Source organism: Anolis sagrei, chromosome 5 (genome assembly GCF_037176765.1).
Source record: "Anolis sagrei isolate rAnoSag1 chromosome 5, rAnoSag1.mat, whole genome shotgun sequence".
Lineage (NCBI taxonomy): Eukaryota > Metazoa > Chordata > Lepidosauria > Squamata > Dactyloidae > Anolis > Anolis sagrei.
The window spans coordinates 57,907,381-57,927,315 of NC_090025.1; the positions used below are offsets into that span (position 1 = coordinate 57,907,381).

A 19,935-nucleotide genomic window follows, 5' to 3' on the forward strand; every position below is an offset into this window, starting at 1 on the left:
TTTGTGGACCAATAAGGCAAACATGGCCCATTAGCCATATATTGTAGCCTATAAGAAGGTAGTTCTTACTATTTCTGCAAATTATGAAGCAGAAAAAATACAGGAGGTTTTTTTCTTCATGTCAGGGGCAACTTGAGAAACTGCAAGTCACTTCTGGTGTGAGAGAATTAGCCATCTGCAAGGATGTTGCTCAGGGGATGCCCGGATGTTTTGATGTTTTACCATCCATGTGGGAGGCTTCTCTCATGTCCCCGTACGGAGAGATGGACCTGCCAGAAGGAGCTCATCCACGCTCTCCCCAGATTCGAACCTGCAACCTGTTCAGTCCTCAGTCCTGCCTGCACAAGGATTTATTCCACTGTGCCACCGGGAGCTCCAATATAAGAGGTATATCAAACCAATAAAGCTCAGCTGCCATGGTCACACATGTGTGTGATCAATTATGTGTTGCACATCACTGAATTAAAGTGATATAGGATGCTTCTACACAGCCATTTAAACCAAGTGAACTAGTGAATTAAAGACAATTGGTTCACTATAGAGCGCCTTCACAAACTCCCCAGGAATGAGTTAGAGATTGGAATAGTGCCACAAAGGTCCACTGATTGTGGATTGATTTGAATACAGGATTATTATTTTTTCTGGAATCAACACTAAACCAAGGCAGGGCATATGAAATGGAGATAAAGGGACGAACAGTGAGTATTCCCATGGGAATGCTGTGGTTTCTGGGAGCTGAGCTGTATTTCCAGGTTTTTTCAAATGCATCAACACTATCCCTATCCTGACGAGCATTCCACATTTCTTGTTCAATTCCAGCCCTGCATGTAATTTGCTGACAAACCAGAGGAATAGCCTAAAAACCTGGCTGTTCTGGTGTACCTTCAATGAATGAACAATAATCCCTGAGGTTGTTGTAGGTTTTTTTCTTCTGGAGATAGGTGTGAATGTTTCAACTGATCCTTGATTAGCATTTGATTGCCTGGCAGTGCCTGGAGCAATCTTTTGTTGAGAGGTGATTAGATGTCCTTGTTTGTTTCCTCTCTGTTGTTGTGCTGTTGTAATTTTAGAGTTTTTTAATACTGGTAGCCAGATTTTGTTCATTTTCATGGTTTCCTCCTTTCTGTTGAAATTGTCCACATGCTTGTGTATTTCAATGGCTTCTCTGTATAGTCTGACATGGTGGTTGTGAGAGTGGTCCAGCATTTCTGTGCTCTCAAATAAAATGCTGAGTCCAGGTTGGTTCATCAAGTGCTCTGCTATAGCTGACTTCTCAGGTTGAAGTAGTCTGCAGTGCCTTTCATGTTCCTTGATTCGTGTTTGGGCAATGCTGCGTTTGGTGGTCCCTGTGTTGACTTGTCCACAGGAGGGGGGAATAATATATCTCAGCTATAATTCCTTTTAGAATATGTATATTCCACTCTTCAGCCACAAAGACTCTCAGAGCAGCTTACAAACTGTTGACAGTTCCATGCTCTTAGGCATATGATCTAAATAAGACACAGCACACAAGGAAAAGAGAATGGGAGTGTGGGAGGGGATTAAGTCCAGCAGATACTGTTGGTTCTTTTCTCCTTGTCTTTCTGGCCTAGATTTGAGAATGCTAATATTAGAAACATATCAAATACATTGGTCATAAGTAGCTGATAAACAAAATATTCAGACATGTAAGAAGTTATGTAGTACAATTTGTTCAGTATCCTAAAGCATTAATGGGAAATTAGTCAGTTGGCATTCTTTACCAGTATTCAGTTATCTCTAAAATAAAATGTGCATTTATATAGAAGTATATAAAAGTACATTACCACATTAATTTGTAATTTAACAAGTTATTATAGGACTGCTTTACATTGATCCTTTATCTTGGGGCCAAAGCATCGGCTATGGGAGATTTACAGTCCAAAAAAATACCTGGAAAGATGTAGTTGCCCATCCTGATATATAGGCTATTAAATATTGAAATATATGAAAGATGAAAAATATGAAACCTATTGATGAAAATAAACATTTTTGGAACTTAGGGAAAAATGAAAATTTCATCCAAATAAAATTGCAACTCATTTGGTTTATTTATAGCAAATTCCCAGGTGGGATATAAATTCTTAACTACTCAAGCACAGTTTTAATAAAGATCAGTGATAGAAAGAAATGTAAACCTGAAACTACTAAGTCCTTAAATCATGAGTATTTTAATCTTCTTGTTCCCACACAAGATAAGAGCACTTAATTGTTTTGCAGGTCTCTTGTGTATTTCTTCATTAAAAGTTAAGGCTGAGCACTAAAGACAGTATCATATTCTAGAATTTAATTTATTTTATTGCAATAACATGTGTGAGAGATTTGAATGATGAACATGTGCTCATACCCATCACCTCAAAAATTGTGAAAGTTTCTTTTGTATTCCTCTCTTTTTAAAAAGCAAGGAAGATATTTCCAAATATTTCATGTCAGGAGCAACTTGAGAAAGTGCAAGTCGCTTCTGGTGTGAGAGAATTGGCCATCTGCGAGGACGATGGGACTTGCAAGACCTGCACTCCCCTCCTGAGACCATTACAACTGCCAACAATGATGGATCAGGACCACAATTCACACAGAGAGCCCATATGACCCACTCTATATCCTAGTGCAGTTTGGAAGAATTTGGAGATAGATGATGGGACTTACAGTAACTTCACTCACTTCGTGAGACCACTGACACCCTTGCCAATGAGTGATCAAGACCAAGCTTGGCACACAGAGCCCCCATGACACACTCTACATCCTGATGTTGAGGAGGACAGACAGTGGATGATAGAACTTCAAGTACCTCCGCTCACTTCCCAAGACTGCTGCAACCCTTATCCAATGACCAATAAAGACCAAACTTGGCACACAGAGCCCCCATGAGCCACTCTACATCCTGCTGTGCTTGGAGGAGGGTGGACGATGGATGATGGGACTTCCAGTACCTTCACTCACTTCCTGAAACCACAGCGACACTCATCCAAATACCAAGAAAGACCAAACTTGGCACAGAGAGCTCACATGGCCAACTCAACATTCTGGTGAGGTTTGGGGAGAACAGACTATGGATGATGGGACTTGCAGTACCTTAACTCACTTTCTGAGACCACTGCGAGCCATATAAATAACTGATAAAGACCAACCTTCATACACAATTCCTTTCTCAAATGACCTAGGCAGTGCCGGGTCCCCAAGCTAGTATAACTATAAATTAAACCATTAAAATCATATTAAACATAGAACATAAAAAGGCATTTAAACACTTAAAACATAGAATTAAAAATATCTTAATATAAGATCAGAATCACATAGTTCAGAATTGTAATCTGAAGACATTCCTATGTCAATTGCATTTATTTCTTATTCATTTCTTGTACTGCATTACTTTACTGCCTGAAGGCTTGATCCCATAGCCATGTCTTTACGTTTTTTCTGATGCCAGGAGGGAGGGTGGCTGACCTAATTTCACTGGGGAGGGACTTCCGGAGCCGAGGAGACACCACTGAGAAGGCCCTATCTCTCGTCCCTACCAACCCTGCCTGCATAGGAAGCGAAACTGAGAGCAGGGCCTCCCCAGAAGATCTTAATCTCCAAGATTGTTCATAGGGGGAGATGTGTTTGGACAGATAAGCTGCTTTTAAAAAGCAGACACTGTCAGTGAATATGTGCTGGAATCCTTTTATGGATTTAATCCCAAGTACATGACTAAAATATCAATAACATTTTTGTAAAAACCTTTTTCATTGTCAGCTGTTCAAATTCAGATAGCATGACTAACTTTTGAATTAAACAACAGTTATGTAGTAAGACTGTTAGAGATAAATTATTCCCACATATTTACGTTGAAAACCCAATCTAATTTTTACATTGCAGTTGTTCCTACCTCCAGATAGAAGCTGTGAGATAATATTCCTGCCATCATTTGAAGTTCTTTGCCTGCAGAAAAATAAATCATTTTTGAGATTTCCCTGTGCAATGACTGATTAAGAGAGTAGTCATAAGGTCGGATAGATGATGTGGAAAGATTAGTTGGATGACATAAAGAGATTGGTTTATCTGTAGTGAGGAAGGTCCTTTGTCAAATCTTTCAGAGGAAGGCATTGGCAAAAACACATCTGAGATTCTCTTTCCCAAAGAAAATCCTATAAAATTTAAGGGATTGTCATAGGTTGACAGGAAATCTGAAGGCTTACACACACACACAACTGTTGTTTATGTTCCTGAATGCAGTATTACCCTAAATCTTTTTGTTGCTGGTTGGAAAAGAGTTTCACACTATCCTCGATATGCATATTTTTCCCATCATTTGAAATGTGGTTAAGTAGTGATGTTCAGATGTTTCCCTCCATCCTATTTTCACAGTCTCCATGTACTTAATACCTACCCTTGTTTGCTTCTTCTCCAGCATACCCACCCCAGGAGCCCCCGGTGGCGCAGTGGGTTAAAGCACTGTGCCAGCAGGACTGAAGACCGACAGGTTGCAGGTTCGAATCCGGGGAGAGGCGGATGAGCTCCCTCTATTAGCTCCAGCTCCTCATGCGGGGACATGAGAGAAGCCTCCCACAAGGATGATAAAACATCAAAAATCATCCAGGCGTCCCCTGGGCAACGTCCTTGCAGATGGCCAATTCTCTCACAACAGGAGCAGTTGCTCCTGACACGACAAAAAAAAATCCCCATATTCCCTTATTTAACGTATTTATTTGTTTCAATTGTTGCAATTTATTTTAATTCTTATAAACAATATATAATTAAATATAACCAGAAATGAAAGGGGAAATGTTCAGTTTGAAAGAAAATGAGTGAACCAAGGCCATAGAAAAACTTCTATTGCACTTCTAGTGTCATTAACCTGAGGATGTGGTTTTCCTTCAGTTACCACCTTGACTCATTCCTTGAATTCCAATCTTGGCAAAAAGTCAGATATAAGTAGTTTCCCTGTCTTGCACATTTAATTTTAAAATGCTTTACCACTTTTGCACTATAACAGGAAAGCAAACAAGCAAGCAAGCAAGAAGGCAAGCACAAATATTATATCTGGCAACCAGAAATGTCATGGGAACTAGATTAGTGTAAAACCACCATGACAAAGGTCATACCTCCATTTCAAACGTCATCAATAGGACCTTGTAAAAGTACGATGGATAATTTATATAGATGTATGACATTTACTCCAACCTGTATCAGAAATTCCCATGGCAGGAAGAAACCACACCATGTAGTGGGTTTAAAAAGTTGTGTTGATACTGAATTCACATGAAGACCTTGTGGCGATCATTAAAACTTCCCAAATGCACAACTGTTACTCCTGGTTTTTGGACCTTGTATCTTTTAATCTTGGCCTGATGCAGAGAAGTTAAGAGTATAGTAGTGCTGTCAGAACAAGAAAGTTAGGAATTTCAAGATTGCTCACAGATGCCTATCAACCTTTGAAAGTGAAGGCAATGCAGCTGCAGACAAGATCACACAAAAGTGACCTATTTAGGATACGCATAAGCTCTAGACCTCAGTTCTCTGTTGAAAACCTATTTTCGCTGAAATCTTGCCGCATTTTGGTAAGGCAAAAAGCTTGAAATAGTACATTTCAAGCATGACATTCCTAACAACTTCAGATGACTCCCAGAAAAGCCTGTCTCAAAGATCTCAAGCCAATGATAGCACCTGAGTGCCTCTCTGAATCACTCAAATACTTTTTTCTCTGCTTCATTGATTAACTGTTACTGTGATTTTACATCTGCCCGTCTCTGCTCTTCATCACCAGCTACAAGTGAGAAATGAAAGAGTTTTAATATTTCCCATTCTTACCAACAGCAGGTTATCACTACTCTATGTTACTAATATCAAAAGACAGAGGATGTTTATATGTTTCTGTGATGAATATCCCACATTACCTGTCTAGAGATTAAAAATGCCATCAAGGCCAGTATCAAATAAAACCAGCATCTTTACAGGGAACATATGTGTGTACACATGTTTATTTGGTTTCTTGGTTTTTGCTTCCAACAGCAAATGTCATGACCCAGTCCTATATGGCAAGACTAGTTTGTCAGATTCTGAGCCATTTTTTATCATGATGGAAAGTCATGCAAAGAACTACTAATTATTTGTGGCTCCTTCTAAATTACTAGCTATGAATGGCTCTTCCACATCTCAGTCATGGTACTTCCCTATCTGAATATGCCAATTATGAAACCTTCTGAGTATAATCCATCTACTCTACTGCTTAGCTATGGCCATCCACTCTCTAGAGCAGTGATTCTTCAAGTGTACTCCATGGAGCCCTTGAGGCTCCATAAAGCATCCTGAAGGCCTCAGTGGTTCTGTTCTCCTCCCGCCTTGAAGTTTTCCATCCTATTTCCTGCTCCTCCCCTTGCCTGTCTCCCTGACCCCCAAAAGCCCCTTTTCCTCACCCACAGATGGCCCCTGGGTTTGCTCTTATTACTATTATTATGGTTACAAAGGTTGGGGTGGTCATCTGTTGGGGGTGCTTTGATTGCGCTTTTCCTACATGGCAGAAGGGGATTGGACTGGATGGCCCCTAGTGTCTTCCACTGAAATACTGTTAAGTTTATGCTGGTTAAAACTGTTCTTAATTTTAAATAATGTATTGTTCTTTCTTACCTTTTTGGGCACTACAAATGAGATATGTGTAGTGTGCATAGGAATTCTTGTTTTTTTCTCCAATTAGTTTACAGACACTCTCCATTTATCTGCCACTGGCCCAACTCATCTGTCAAACTTTAAAATACAATGTGTCAAAATGTCTGCCCATGTGCATATATATATATATATGCACATATATACAGTATATATAATATAATATAATATAATATAATATAATATAATATAATATAATATATAACAAAGCATATAAACATTTATTGAGGCTCCATGAGAAACTTTTACTTCAAAAAGGGCTCCAAGGCTGGAAGAGTTTGAGAACCTCAGCTCTAGAGACTTACACACAGATTGGCTCATGGGTTAAGTGCTTATGAAATATTATGCGTACCTTGGGTATATGGGTAAGTGCATAACATTTAAATCGTCCTTTAGGCTGCATCACAAGTCATCCTTTCTTACACTGCTTCTTGTTATTTATTACATTGCTTTATATTTGGTGGCATAAATTGTCCAAACACCAACAATTCATATCAAAAAGATTTATCATTCTCACTTATTTTATTAATAAGAGTAAGAATTAAAAGAAAAGATGTTTCCACATGCCAGTGAAAAAAGAAACCCATACCTTTTCTGTCCCTACACCACTTTCTCTTTCTCTCTCTCTCTCTCTCTCTCTCTCTCCTATATGCTTATTTATTTAGTTTACAAAAATACATCCAAAAGCTAAGGTATATTTAAATAACAATTTTAACTCTCTTTCACAGAAATGGATTAAATCCATCTCCTTACAGACTTAATGATATCTTTAAACAACCTAGGATTTAAAGCCGTGAATAATTACAGCAAATCAAGATGGTATTACACACCATGACAGCTTCAAAGCAATGATGGATGAGTGTTAAGTGAGAAAACTGTCACCTGGTTTCTGTTGTTCTAAAAACATTCCCTAGTAAATAAATCATAGAGAAGATTAGTTTTTTGAAAACATAGCAATATGGTTTGGAGGTGTGATCATCATGTCTTCAATTCAAGTGTCAGTAGACTCTACTAAAAAGAAAAAAGAGAGAGAAACAGAGTTTGTAGTGGCGGAGGGTGGGCGGGCGGTTATGCAGTCTTCTTAAACATGCTGTTTCATGGAAATGCAAAAGAACATAAAAGTAGACATTCATAGACAGATTTACAGTAGACGGTGTTATAGTTACAATGGGACCCCTGAGGTGAAGGATCCAAGACCAACAGCCAGAGTTTTACCCACAGAGTGGCAAAACAAGGGCTTCCTCTCCCCTCAAATATGAGTTCTGGCCAATGAAATATTATTCTAGCCCCCAGAGTTTTAGTATTGCAAAAAGTGGGATACTGAAAAATCCCCTCCTATTTTTTTAAAGCCATACATCGAGGGGCAAACATGTTGCACAATCATGTCCCTAATGGGCATTTGGAAGCAGATTCTTCAAACAGCTCTGGGAGGCTCCATGCAACATATGGGCTGCATTTTGCCAAACTCTGAAATAAAGAGTCTACAGACTGCATTGAGGGAAACATATATCAATAAATTTCAGTTCAGATGGGAGACCACTGGAGGGGAGGGGGTGCATGAAAAGGGTGTCTTTCCTCACCCATTTTAAAAGGAGTAAAGTTGGAAACCTCATAATAAAAGTATCTGTTGCTAACTTACCAAAGCACTGAGTGAGCATCCACAAGCTGCAATAAGAAGCTACAGCTTGGCAGTTTCTTTCGCTAAATCACAAAATGTTACTAGATCAGCACTATTTTTATATTTATATACACTGCTTGCCTGAGGTTATTAGTTTGGCTGAGACAAAAAGACAGCTGTCAGACACAAATGGAAGCCGGGGAGATGGAAAAGACTAGTTCTTTATCACATTGTGAATCTCTACTTCCTTTGCTTTTCTTCCAAGTTCAGCGGTATTTTCTTCTATTTATTTACAAGTGTCATCTATATACAAACAGAAGGAGAAAAAAGACAAAACGTCTGAGGATAACATCTATTTGGCCATACTGACTGACTTACAAAAAAAATTGGACCTGAATCCTGATAAAAAGAAACATCTGTGGACTGGTAGTTCCCAGGTCTAAAAATTAGTTAAGTCATTTTCCCTGGATAGGTTTTCACACCTTCTGAAGGAGTAGGTCTGTAGCTTGTTTCTAGTCACTGGAGGACCAAGTGGACTTCATGGTTCAGAATGCTTGGAATCAGCTTGAACTGGTCTGCCAGGGGTACAGAGATAACCAGACCACAATAGCCCATGCACTTGTACCCACCCAATATAATGCACTCTACAGGGGGGCAACTCTTGAAGATGACTTGGTGGTTGGAGCTAGCACAGTATGCAGCAGCTTTGACTGCTAACAGGAACAGCTTGTAGATGCCACATAAAACCAGTTCCAAAGGAACTGGACTGATTGATGGTGTGGGATCTCAACAGGAGAGAAAGTGTCAATTTCCATATAAACCTGCCCCAAGACTGAGATGATCAAACCACGTTCATTTTACACTGCAGATGCACCCTAATTACCTCAACACAATGTGCTAAAATCAGTGACATGTACCAATTTCAGCCCAGGTCACCCATGGAGCTGGCCAACTCCCATCATGAGGAAGAGGGCCTTCTTGGTGGTGAAGTCTAAGATTTGGAATTATCTTCCCAGAGAGATTAGGCTGGCACCAACCCTGTTCATCTTTCACAAAGAGTTAAAAACATGTCTACCGTGTACCATGCAGCTGTGGACAAGTCTACATAGGGACCACCAAACGCAGGGCCAAACAAGAATCAAGGAACATGAAAGGCACTGCAGACTACTTCAGCCAGAGAAATCAGCCATAGCAGAGCACCTGATGAACCAACCTGGACACAGCATTTTATTTGAGAACACAAAAATGCTGGACCACTCTCACAACCATCATGTCAGACTACACAGAGAAGCCATTGAAATACACAAACATGTGGACAATTTCAACAGAAAGGAGGAAACCATGAAAATGAACAATATCTGGCTACCAGTGTTAAAAAAATCTAAAATTGCAACAGCAAAAACAGCATAAAGGAAACAGGCAGGGACATCTAATTACCTTTCAAGAAGAGTTTGCTCCAGGCACAGTCAGCCCATTGTATGCTAATCAAGGTGGTCAGTTGAAATATTCCCACCTAGCCCAACTGACAAAAGTCCTTTGTCTCACCCTGGTCATTCCACAGATATATAAACCCTTTTTCCCAGTTCCAACAGACCTCACCTCTGAGGATGCTTGCCATAGATGCAGGCGAAACGTCAGGAGAAATGCCTCTAGAACATGGCCATATAGCCCGAAAAAACCCACAAGAACTTAATGACTAGATGGCCATCTGCCAGAAGTGCATTAATTGTGTATTCCTGGATGGCCCTTGTGATTTCTTCTCTATGATTTTATAATCTTTCCCATACCTGCTTTGCCTCCTGTCACTCAGCTGGAGAGGTTTTCTGAGCTCAGCTAAGTAAGTTTAGGGATCACACAACTCCCTTTCCCACAAAGCTTGTGAGATTCCCTAGCTGTGCCCAAAACCAGCTTGAGAACTATACATGATTCCAAATGTTCTTTAAAAGTACTGTTTTCTCGCAGATCTGAGCTGTGATTACTGTCCGTGGCTTAGCTGAAAAATCAATGTCACTTTGAGGAATAGTTTAAAGCTCACTGGACAATGGAGAACTTTTTGACAACAGCAGCGAACAATGCTGCAAAAATGCATCAACATCATGAGCCAAAAGAAAAGGCATGGAAAACATATGAGATTTTCCAAAACATGCTCCTGAAACACCAAACTAAGCAAAGGGAAGCTTTTCTATTACAAGTGTGGGCACCATTAATTCTAGACATGTTTTCATTAACCTAGTGTATGTTTGCATCCATTTTTCAGGCAATCCCAAGCTTTCCATTCTGCCAAATTATCTCTGAAAGCAATATACAAGGATAATGCAACAATAGGAAACAGCAGTACAAAAATAAAAAAATAAAAGCCAAAAAGATGGTTCTTAAGAGCCTCCAAAAACATACTAGATCAAGCAGTCATTTTGTCTAGGAGATACCATATCCTTCTATTGTTCCAATTTGGCAGGTAGAGTTCCAGTTAATCATCATTTCTTTTTCTTTTTTTCTGCTGCTTTAAAATGTCTCGGTTTTTCTCCCTCCCACTATGTGCTTTAGTCTTCAGTATACTGCAGTTGCTGCAACTGAAATCCAAAGTGCAAAAATAGTATGGTTTTACCTCAGGTGGATTCTGGTAGCCCCGGAAAAGTTAGTTTCCTAAACTCTGAGATTGAATTAAATAAGGATTTTTCTCTATGTGCATTTTCAGGAGCAATACGTTGGGATATAGTGTTCTAAAATATTTCTCCTTATTTTTTTCTAACATTAAGCCCCCATGTTTCTGATTGCTTTTCAAATTCCACCTCTTCTTTCCTCCACCCACACTCCACCTCTGGCTGAGAACTACTGCTAGCTTCAAATCAGGTTTCACACTTGCTCTCTCCATACAGACTTTTTCTCTTGGGAACATTCCCCCCTCCACCCTCCGCCCTTGCGCATACTGTGCTACATCTCAATCAGCAGACAATCCGCGGAGGAGATTCAGTTTGAATGCTGGCTTCATCTAGTCACACTCAATTGAGCATAGATGCCTGTGATCATTAAAGGGCACAGCTTTTCTCTTGACACTTTTATGGAAGAGGTCCAGAATCACTCAGTGCTTGAATTTCATATTTTTCCAAACCTGGAGTGCACACTGTGAAGCAAGATGACCTTTTCTCTTTATTTCCCACAAAATGAAGGCTTAGAATGACACCAGGAACACACACATCTCTATCGAGCTTACAGAATAAAATGTAACTGGAAGAGTCATGGTAGATGAAATGCTATTTACTAAAAGGTAAGCATCAACTGACTTTTATTTAGAGTTCTAGATATTAATAGCTCAGTTTGACATTTCATTTATCCATGCTTTAGAGCATGGATAAAGTACAAACCAACAAAAATACATCAAACTGAATGAAGAAAATTAAAATCCAAACCTGGACAATAAGTTTATTACAGCCAGCCCAACTGACTGGCACAACCTGGGGATCACAACCAGATACAGTGAAGGCATCTGCCCTTGCGCTTTGCTACTCTGCTGTTAAGTACACATGCTCAATGTGGAACACATCTCACCACACTAAAACAGTGAATGCGGCTCTTAATAAGACAAGCCACATTATCACAAGATGTCTACACCCTACAACACTGGAGAAATTATACTGTTTAGCCAATAATTCACCCCCTGACATCCACAGGGAAGTAGCAGCCAATAACGAAAGGACCAAGGCAGTGACCTCTGTTCAGATATCAAGAAATAGTTTTCTAAGATCTACAGATATACTAGCAGAAACACCTCAGCAAGCAGGAGTCCAAAAGAGGCAAGCAAAAACCAGAACCTCAACTCATGGCTGATACCGAATGAGAGACTCTACCCAAGGCACACAGATGACTGGGTGACTTGGAAGGCACTGAACAGATTGCATCCTGGCACCACAAGATGCAGAGCCAACCTGAAGAAAAAGGGCCAATAAGTGGAGTCCATGACATGTGAGTGTGGAGAAGATCAAACCATAGACTACCTATTACAATGCAATCTGAGCCCTGCAACATTTACAATGGAGGACCTTCTTATAGCAACACCAGAGGCACTCCAAGTGGCCAGCTAGTGGTCAAAGGACATTTAATATAATGCCAAGTTTTTAAAATTTGTGTTTTTTAAATACATTACAACTGTACCCTTGGTTTGCTTCTGATACGATAAATAAAACTATAGCCAGCCCAACTGCTATAGGTACATGCACACTGAGTTCTTGTGAACCTTTCAACAAGCTATGTATTACAAAAATGTAGAGAATTAGGAAAAACAGAAAAACTTTAAAATTGGGCCAGATGAATTCTGCACTTTGCAGTTAAACTCAGGCCCAAAATGGAGATTGCAGAATGAATGAATTGCTGTATGGGTATGAGCTTAATCCTAGCAATGCATGCTGAGAGAAAATACTCAATGCCTAGTCTCCATGTCTGAAAAAAGGAAGTTTTGTAGTTTCATCATTGCCTTGGGCAAAACACAAAGGTTCTCAAGTCTGCAAGGAGCCGAATCGTGGAAGACATGTCAATCTGAGCAGAGTTGGATATAAAGTTTTGGAAGAGGAATGGGGGATGTGTAGCCCTTAAGATACTATTGGATAATGATCCCTAATCATTGGTCAAGAGTGATGAGAATTGCAGTCTAACGACATTGAGTGGGCACATTTCCCATCTCGTATTTCCTTTAATACAAGGGGTCAAAAGTGTCCATGCCTTCTCCTTATCCAACCTCCCACTGACGATGGAGTGATGTTTCTCCACTCAAAGCAGGCCCACTGACTGCTCACTGAACACTTAAAATCAGCATAAAAGTACAACTGAAGTTTTGGCACAGGAAATTGTAGCACAAGAGAAACAGGGAAGGAGGTCATTAATGGATTTTGTGCATGTTAATAAAAATGTTTTCCAAACCATCTCCCACTTGAGAAGAGGGATGATACAATTCGAGAAGCTCCAGGCATTATTATAATTGTGATTTATGTCCTCATATGATAAGATTCTAAGTAGCACAAACCAGTGTTGCAATATTCCTTGGAATTACATTTTCTTCTAAGCATTCACCAATGTCCTGGAAACCCATGACTGTTCAGAGAAGAAAAACTTGTTTTTGTATAGAGTAAATGGAAATGGAAACATACAATTAACACGGATAAGAAGAGATAATGACATGCAATTCCTCCTTCCTCACAGAAATAGTGCCTCAGGTAGCTTTATTTTGACATCTGCAGAACTCCTAAGCATTGCAAGTATTTGAATACATGAGTGACTGAACTAATTAGCAAGAACTTGAAGCAAATGGATTAGCAGCTCTCACGATGAAATTAAAAAAAAAGATGTGAATGGAACACAGCATAGTTAACACACTGTGAAATATCACTGAATGCATTTCCTGCTTGTTTCTTTCCCCACTTTTGAAAAACATGCGTGTCTTTGAATGCTAAAATTCATTCCCTTACACTGCAAAAAGAAATGAAAAGAAAGCTCCCAAATCCTTCATAAATATACCTCAGTCTGGCAGAATAAAAGAGTATGCAATCCACCCAAACCACAGAACAAATTAATAAATGATATGGCTGTTTTGCTGTAAGATTATGGGCTGTGAGAGGAATATTTATGATCTTTAGTAAAATGCTCAAATGGAGTAATCTGTAGAAACAGAAGACTGGGGAACTGTAAGGGCTGGCACATTTGTATCTGTTTCCATCCACAAATGTAGTCATTTGACCACATATTATTTATACAGTCTATGGAGGAGAATTGGAAATGATGGAAGAGGCTGCCAAATCCCATACATTGCCATCAGGCTACAAATGATACCTTTAAAGCGGGTGAAAGACTAATTAATCTTATTAAATGGCTCATGATCTACAGGACTAGGTTTCAGATCCAAAAAGGTTGAGAATATAGACAAAGCAAGGCACAGTTTTCATAGGTATACTAACTCTATAATATAATGCTTAAGGTGTGACAGTTCAAATAAAGAACCTAAAATAGCACCTATGAAACATGAGGTGCAAAACAAATGGTACTTATAGTTGGCTGCTTTACAAGAACCACCAACTCTGCATGGATGAGATAGAACAGGGCAATTTTTGGTGATGACAGCTTCAATCCTCATAGCCTCAACATCAATTTGTTATTTCCCATCATGTCCACTAAAATGTACGGTGACCCTATGAATTAGAGGTCTTCAAAAGCCACAGTCAGTCATTATCAGTCCTGCTCCAATCATATGAACTCAGCACTGTGGATTCCCTTATTGACTCATGACCACATGGAGCTAAAACCAGCGGCATGCACTGGTTTAGCCCAGGTCACTCACGGAGCCCACCAGCTCCCATTAAACAATGCTGATGCAGTTTTGTAGGTGAAGGAGGGCAGATCCAGCACAAGCCTCCACTACGGCAACACAGGAGGGCTCCCATGTTGCCATTGGAATCCATGGGGGGAAGCCACACGCTCCACACTTCCCTCCATCTGATCACTCTCAGCTAGAGTCAGGCAATGTGGGGCATGGGGAGCTGTGTTCCCTACACTCCTTGATGAAGCGGAACACCTCCAGCAGCCGTGTGACAAGGTCTCCATCTATAATACTGTCTTCTTCTATTCCTGCTGTTTTACATTTTACTAACACAGGTGTAATGTCATGTATCATGTCCCGAAGTTGATGGTGGTTGGTGGTGGCAGACCTAGCAGTTGGTGATGAAAGGGTTAATGTAAGTCTTAGTTCTAAAGGGCTGAGTAATTTGTAAGTAACAGTTTACAGGTAAAAGCAATTAAGGGTGGAGGCATGCAAGGGATAGGTGTTACTGGGTGTTGCTGGATTTCAGGAACTAACCTTAGGGATGATCTTTGGGAGAAAAGTATTTATTTTATCTTGGTGGTAGATGCTGCTGGTTTTCCCCCAGGTTTCTGGATTTTTGGTGTTCTGAGCTGTTTCCTGAACTCTTGGAACCCTGGCTCTTTGGACTGTCTTTTGCCTATGGTATAGACTCTTGATCCCTGGACTTTGCTCATTGAACTCTTGGCATTTGACCATTGGACTGGACCCTTTGATTACAGTGTAGCATTTGCTATCCATTTTTGTTTTATATTCTGTGGCTGAGTGCTATCTTTATGTTTTATATTTTGGACTGTTCAAACAGCCAGAAAGTAAGTTCTGCTTTAATTAAACTGTTTGATACAAACTGGGTGTTTGTTTGATTCACCTCTACCTGAATACTGGCAGAGCCCTGGTATCGTGACATGTATATTCCAATCAGTAAAGCCATTTCATGGTGTGTCCAGTTCAATACGGAGTCTTTTCATGCTATTTGAGGAAAAGGGAAAAAGTTTGAGAACCCCTGGCTTAGACCATTCTGATAGAATTTCAGAAGTTCATTGAGTAATCCTTCCTTCTTTTTCTCAAGCAAGAAATAGACTTATGTAAAGTGGCGTGGAGACTCCTGTTTCATCATTTATTATAAGTATATTGCTTGAGATGTTTTGCACAGATAATTTTCAGTGCAGTTAGAATTCCTGTGTATTGTTATTCTATGGATTCTAGGTTATTGCAAATGAGATATATGTACATGTAATAAAATATGAATACAAAATAGCACCTACAAAGAGTTACTAGCTGTAGCTTATACCCCCAGTTACTAGTTGCAACTTTTCACATACAGTGATCACTTATTCTACAACTCCTTGACAACTATAAAAGGAAGCAAGTGTCTTATGCAATGGAAAAGAGCTCTACATTTTTATGACTGAATTCATGGCACCTCGGTGTACTCACTCATCGTGACTAAAAGTTTCTTTTGCAATATTTTAGTAAATTATGACTGTTTACCTTATGAGCAAGAGAAGAAATGTTATGTCATAAATATAAGAAAAACCTTAGGCAAATAATGAAAAAGAAAGGGATTTATATGCAAAACAATACTGAAATATCCATGCGTCTTTCTCTTTCTCTGACCAGCATACAATTTAGCAAACAAAAAAGTGTGTTACTAAATAAAAGGGGGAATATTGTATTCCTCATTCAGCACTACTCAGAGTTTTAGTTACAAAGTCAGAGTTAAAATATTTTCTCATAGAAGTTATTTAATATTTTGCTCACAAATATAAAAATGCAATAGGTGTTTATTATTGATCCAATTCATTATTCTTTTTACCAATAATCATATGCAAAGTTGTGACATTCATTTTAAAACACTTGGACAACTACAATTTGAGGCAGATGGAGTGAATTATGCTTGATTATATAATCCAAAGACACTACATCTTATCAAAGCTCCTATCCTCAATAGTACGTCCAAAATCAAATGACAACTTTCTCATAAGTACCAGACCTAAGCTAATTACTTTGCTTCATTTTCTTGTTTTTAAATATTGCAATAACATTTCATCCTGATTCTTAAAACAGCACTCAGTGTAGGCACAGACGAATGAAAAGCTAAAAGTAAAATTTCTGTTTCCCATTTTTTATCTAATTTTGATAGTTCTGCTTCAATCAAACTAAAATCATAGTAACATTTTATTCTTATGCACCTATTATTGTCATATCTCTGTATAATGCATACAAACTAAAATCTATGGAAGGCTTTTAAATAAGGAAGAATTTGTGATTAAATGGCAAATATGCGAATTGCTTAGACTTGCATGTGGGCAGAATTCAAACTGAGATAATGGCTGCTTTTCCAAATAAGGCTTCCGCATTTTTAAAAAAGAAAATGCATACCTTGTTCAATAAGAATAAAGTGATCTGATAAAAAAAGTTCCAAACTTGTTCACAATTATTCTGTTGAATCTATACAATATTTGTTTGTACTGAGCATACCAGTAAAGAGAATTTGCCAATAGACTCTTCTTTCATCCTTTCAAATGGAAGAAAGTGCTGTATATAACATTCTGAGCTACTTACTTTCTTAAAAAAAAAAAAAGTACTCCAGAATGGGTTTTATCTTTATTTCTGAAAGTAATGATTATAATTTTCTCTGGGTTCTAGGTCAGTAATTTATTCTAGTTAGCAAGTTATGGCTTCATATCCATTTTCACCTATTGAGAAAATGCATACATTATAATCTGTAATTGGTTGCTTCTAAACCCTGGCTTACTTTATTTGAAACATTGTTTGGATTAATCAATGTGACTAGGCTTATCATATGGGTGCAATACTCTGGTCAGTATCCCAGAGTATTGCACCCAGTAGTGTTATTCCAGAGTAACTCTAATGGAGTGGGTGACAAAAATCTACATACTCCTAACAGTAAAATCAGCAGCACATTAGCCACAAGTGGAGAGTCCTCCAATCCCCAATAGCAGGCAGCAGTCACAAGGTGGGCAATTGGGAGGGGGGTTATTAGATAGAAATGGCATCGTATTTCTAATCATACAATATCCAAGGGAGTGTGGTAATGTCTGTAAAGTAATGGCTGTAAGGTTGTAAAAGGGGTTGCATCAGCCAGAGTCCCTTACTGATAACTTAGCAGCAGGTGGCTATATAAGGAGGATGAAAGAATCCATCTTTCTCTCACCTGTGTGACTCAGTGTGAATATCTACCTATGCTGTATGTGACTATCTGATGACTCAGATTGTTTGCAAGTAAAAGGAATGAGGATATGTAAATTCTGACTGTATATTTGTGTATATTGCAACGGTGAAGATTAAAGCCTCTAGATATTTTGGATGAAAACTTGAATCTATGAATTTACTAAACAGTGTGTAGATATGGTCAGATGCCAGCAGTTGAACTCTCCTGATAGACAGGTTGAAAAGGACTCTGCTCTATTTTTGCTTGCTCTGGGACACTTGTTATTCAGCTTGCAGTGGTACAGGGAAGTTGTGATTATCCACCTTGCAATAGTTCAGCGAGGTTGTGAACTATAAATCACTTCAAGACCAGCATTCCATGACAGAGGCATGATTCCAGCCAAGGTTCTCTGCCAGTTTTCAGCATTGACTCATGTGCTTTCATCTCTTGCCCTGACCTGACAGAAAAACCTAGAGTATTATTGCCGGATTTTGTAAGCTGCCTTGAGTCCCCTGCAGAATGAGAAAGGAGAGGTACAAATGAAATAAACAAACAAACAAACAAAGAAAGAAAGAAATATTTGCTGATAAATTATAATTGGGTGGGTGTGGGTGGAGGTGTGGATAGGGTGTTTCCATCTTTCAGAGTGTGAGCTTTGGTTTCCTAAAGTATCGTTCTAACTGGTGAAGATGTCCAAGGGCCAGTTCAATCCAGATGAAATTGTGCTAAACAAAATTCGCTAGGAAATATTGAAAATTACCCAGGACTACTCTCTCTGATTTACCTTTTGGCAGCATTAGGGTTTTATTCCTTGGCTGAAGGAGATTTAGAATGGATCTGGTTTAGCTCAGCTATTTAACCCTCTCTTTGACATTTCTATTGGCAGATCATAATCAGCAGCAATTCTCCTGGTAGATCCTTCTGTTCATACATTTCTAAAACCTCTAAGGTCCATTAAGTCATTCATATTATAACTGGGAAAGAAAAGGCCTACATTTTTTTCTTTACAAATAATAGTTTGTAAAGATTATGTTGCAATACGCTCAAACAATGGGCATCCATACCAAGTCTTCATCAGAACAGTAAAAGTAATCCTGAAACATTTATAAAGAATAGGAAAGAGATCTATTCTTTATTTGCTTTATTAGTTCTGTTTTTCTGTCATTGGCAGAAGGCATATATACAACTATTAGCTGTAGGGCACTCTCAAAACCTCCTTGTCTGTATCAGTTCACATGATGAAAAAGTGTCAATAAATGTGTTAAACCACTTCAGGCTCGGCCTTAAAAATGGCCTAACAATCCCAATAATGCATGCAGGATCAAGAGTAGTGACAGGTGGTATAAATGTCCCAAGGCAAGAACTCGTAGAGGCACAGCAGTACTTGATAGAATCAACTAAAAACATTTCCCATCAAAGCACTTCTAAATAGTTATAAATATCATGCTACATCTTTACCATAGGGTCAACCCACTAACAGTAAAATAAAAATCAGCCTTCTGGATCCTACAAATGTCTATCCAGGTTAGTGTTCTTCTTTGAAGAATGATTGTGTTTTTCTGCATTTTTCCATTTCTACAAAATCCTTTCTGAAGTGCAGCAGCAACAATGCAAAATATACTAATGCTGATTACATCATATCATATTATGTAAAAATACAAAATAATATCAACAGCTTTGTTTTCAATTTTTCCCTTAATGATCTCTAATATGGAATTCATCTCTTTCATGTTTGTTGCATGATGTTTTCACTGAGCTATCCACCATGACCTCAAGAAACCTTTCCTGTCACTCACTGCCAGGTCAGAAACCATCAACGTATATGTGATATGAGAGTAAAGTTGTCCAAGTCTACATCATTTTATTCTTAAAATGAACTGCCTTTGTCATGTATTACTCATTCATTCAGTTTGGAGACATCTTTCAGAGGGCTCTTTTCAATCATGTTGTGTTTTATCATCTTAGGGCCCTTCAATGCTGCCCCTTTATCCCAGGATCTGATCCCAGATTATCAGCTTTAAACTGCAATATATGAGTCCCCACTGTCAGATAACCTGGGATAAACAGATAATCTGGGATCATATCTGGAATAAATAGATAGTGTGGAAAGGCCCATAAATAATCTGATCTCGTCAGAAATGA

The 19,935-nt window shown here is 38.8% G+C and overlaps 1 long non-coding RNA gene across 1 annotated transcript in view; it reads right to left on the bottom strand.

Moving 5' to 3' along the window:
* LOC137097074 (uncharacterized) overlaps positions 1-19,935 on the bottom strand; it is a 73,880-nt gene that overhangs the window by 29,273 nt on the left and 24,672 nt on the right. The window contains exon 2 of the long non-coding RNA XR_010909956.1: positions 3,887-3,939. This is a non-coding gene — a long non-coding RNA (uncharacterized lncRNA). The remainder of the gene's footprint in view (positions 1-3,886; positions 3,940-19,935) is intronic.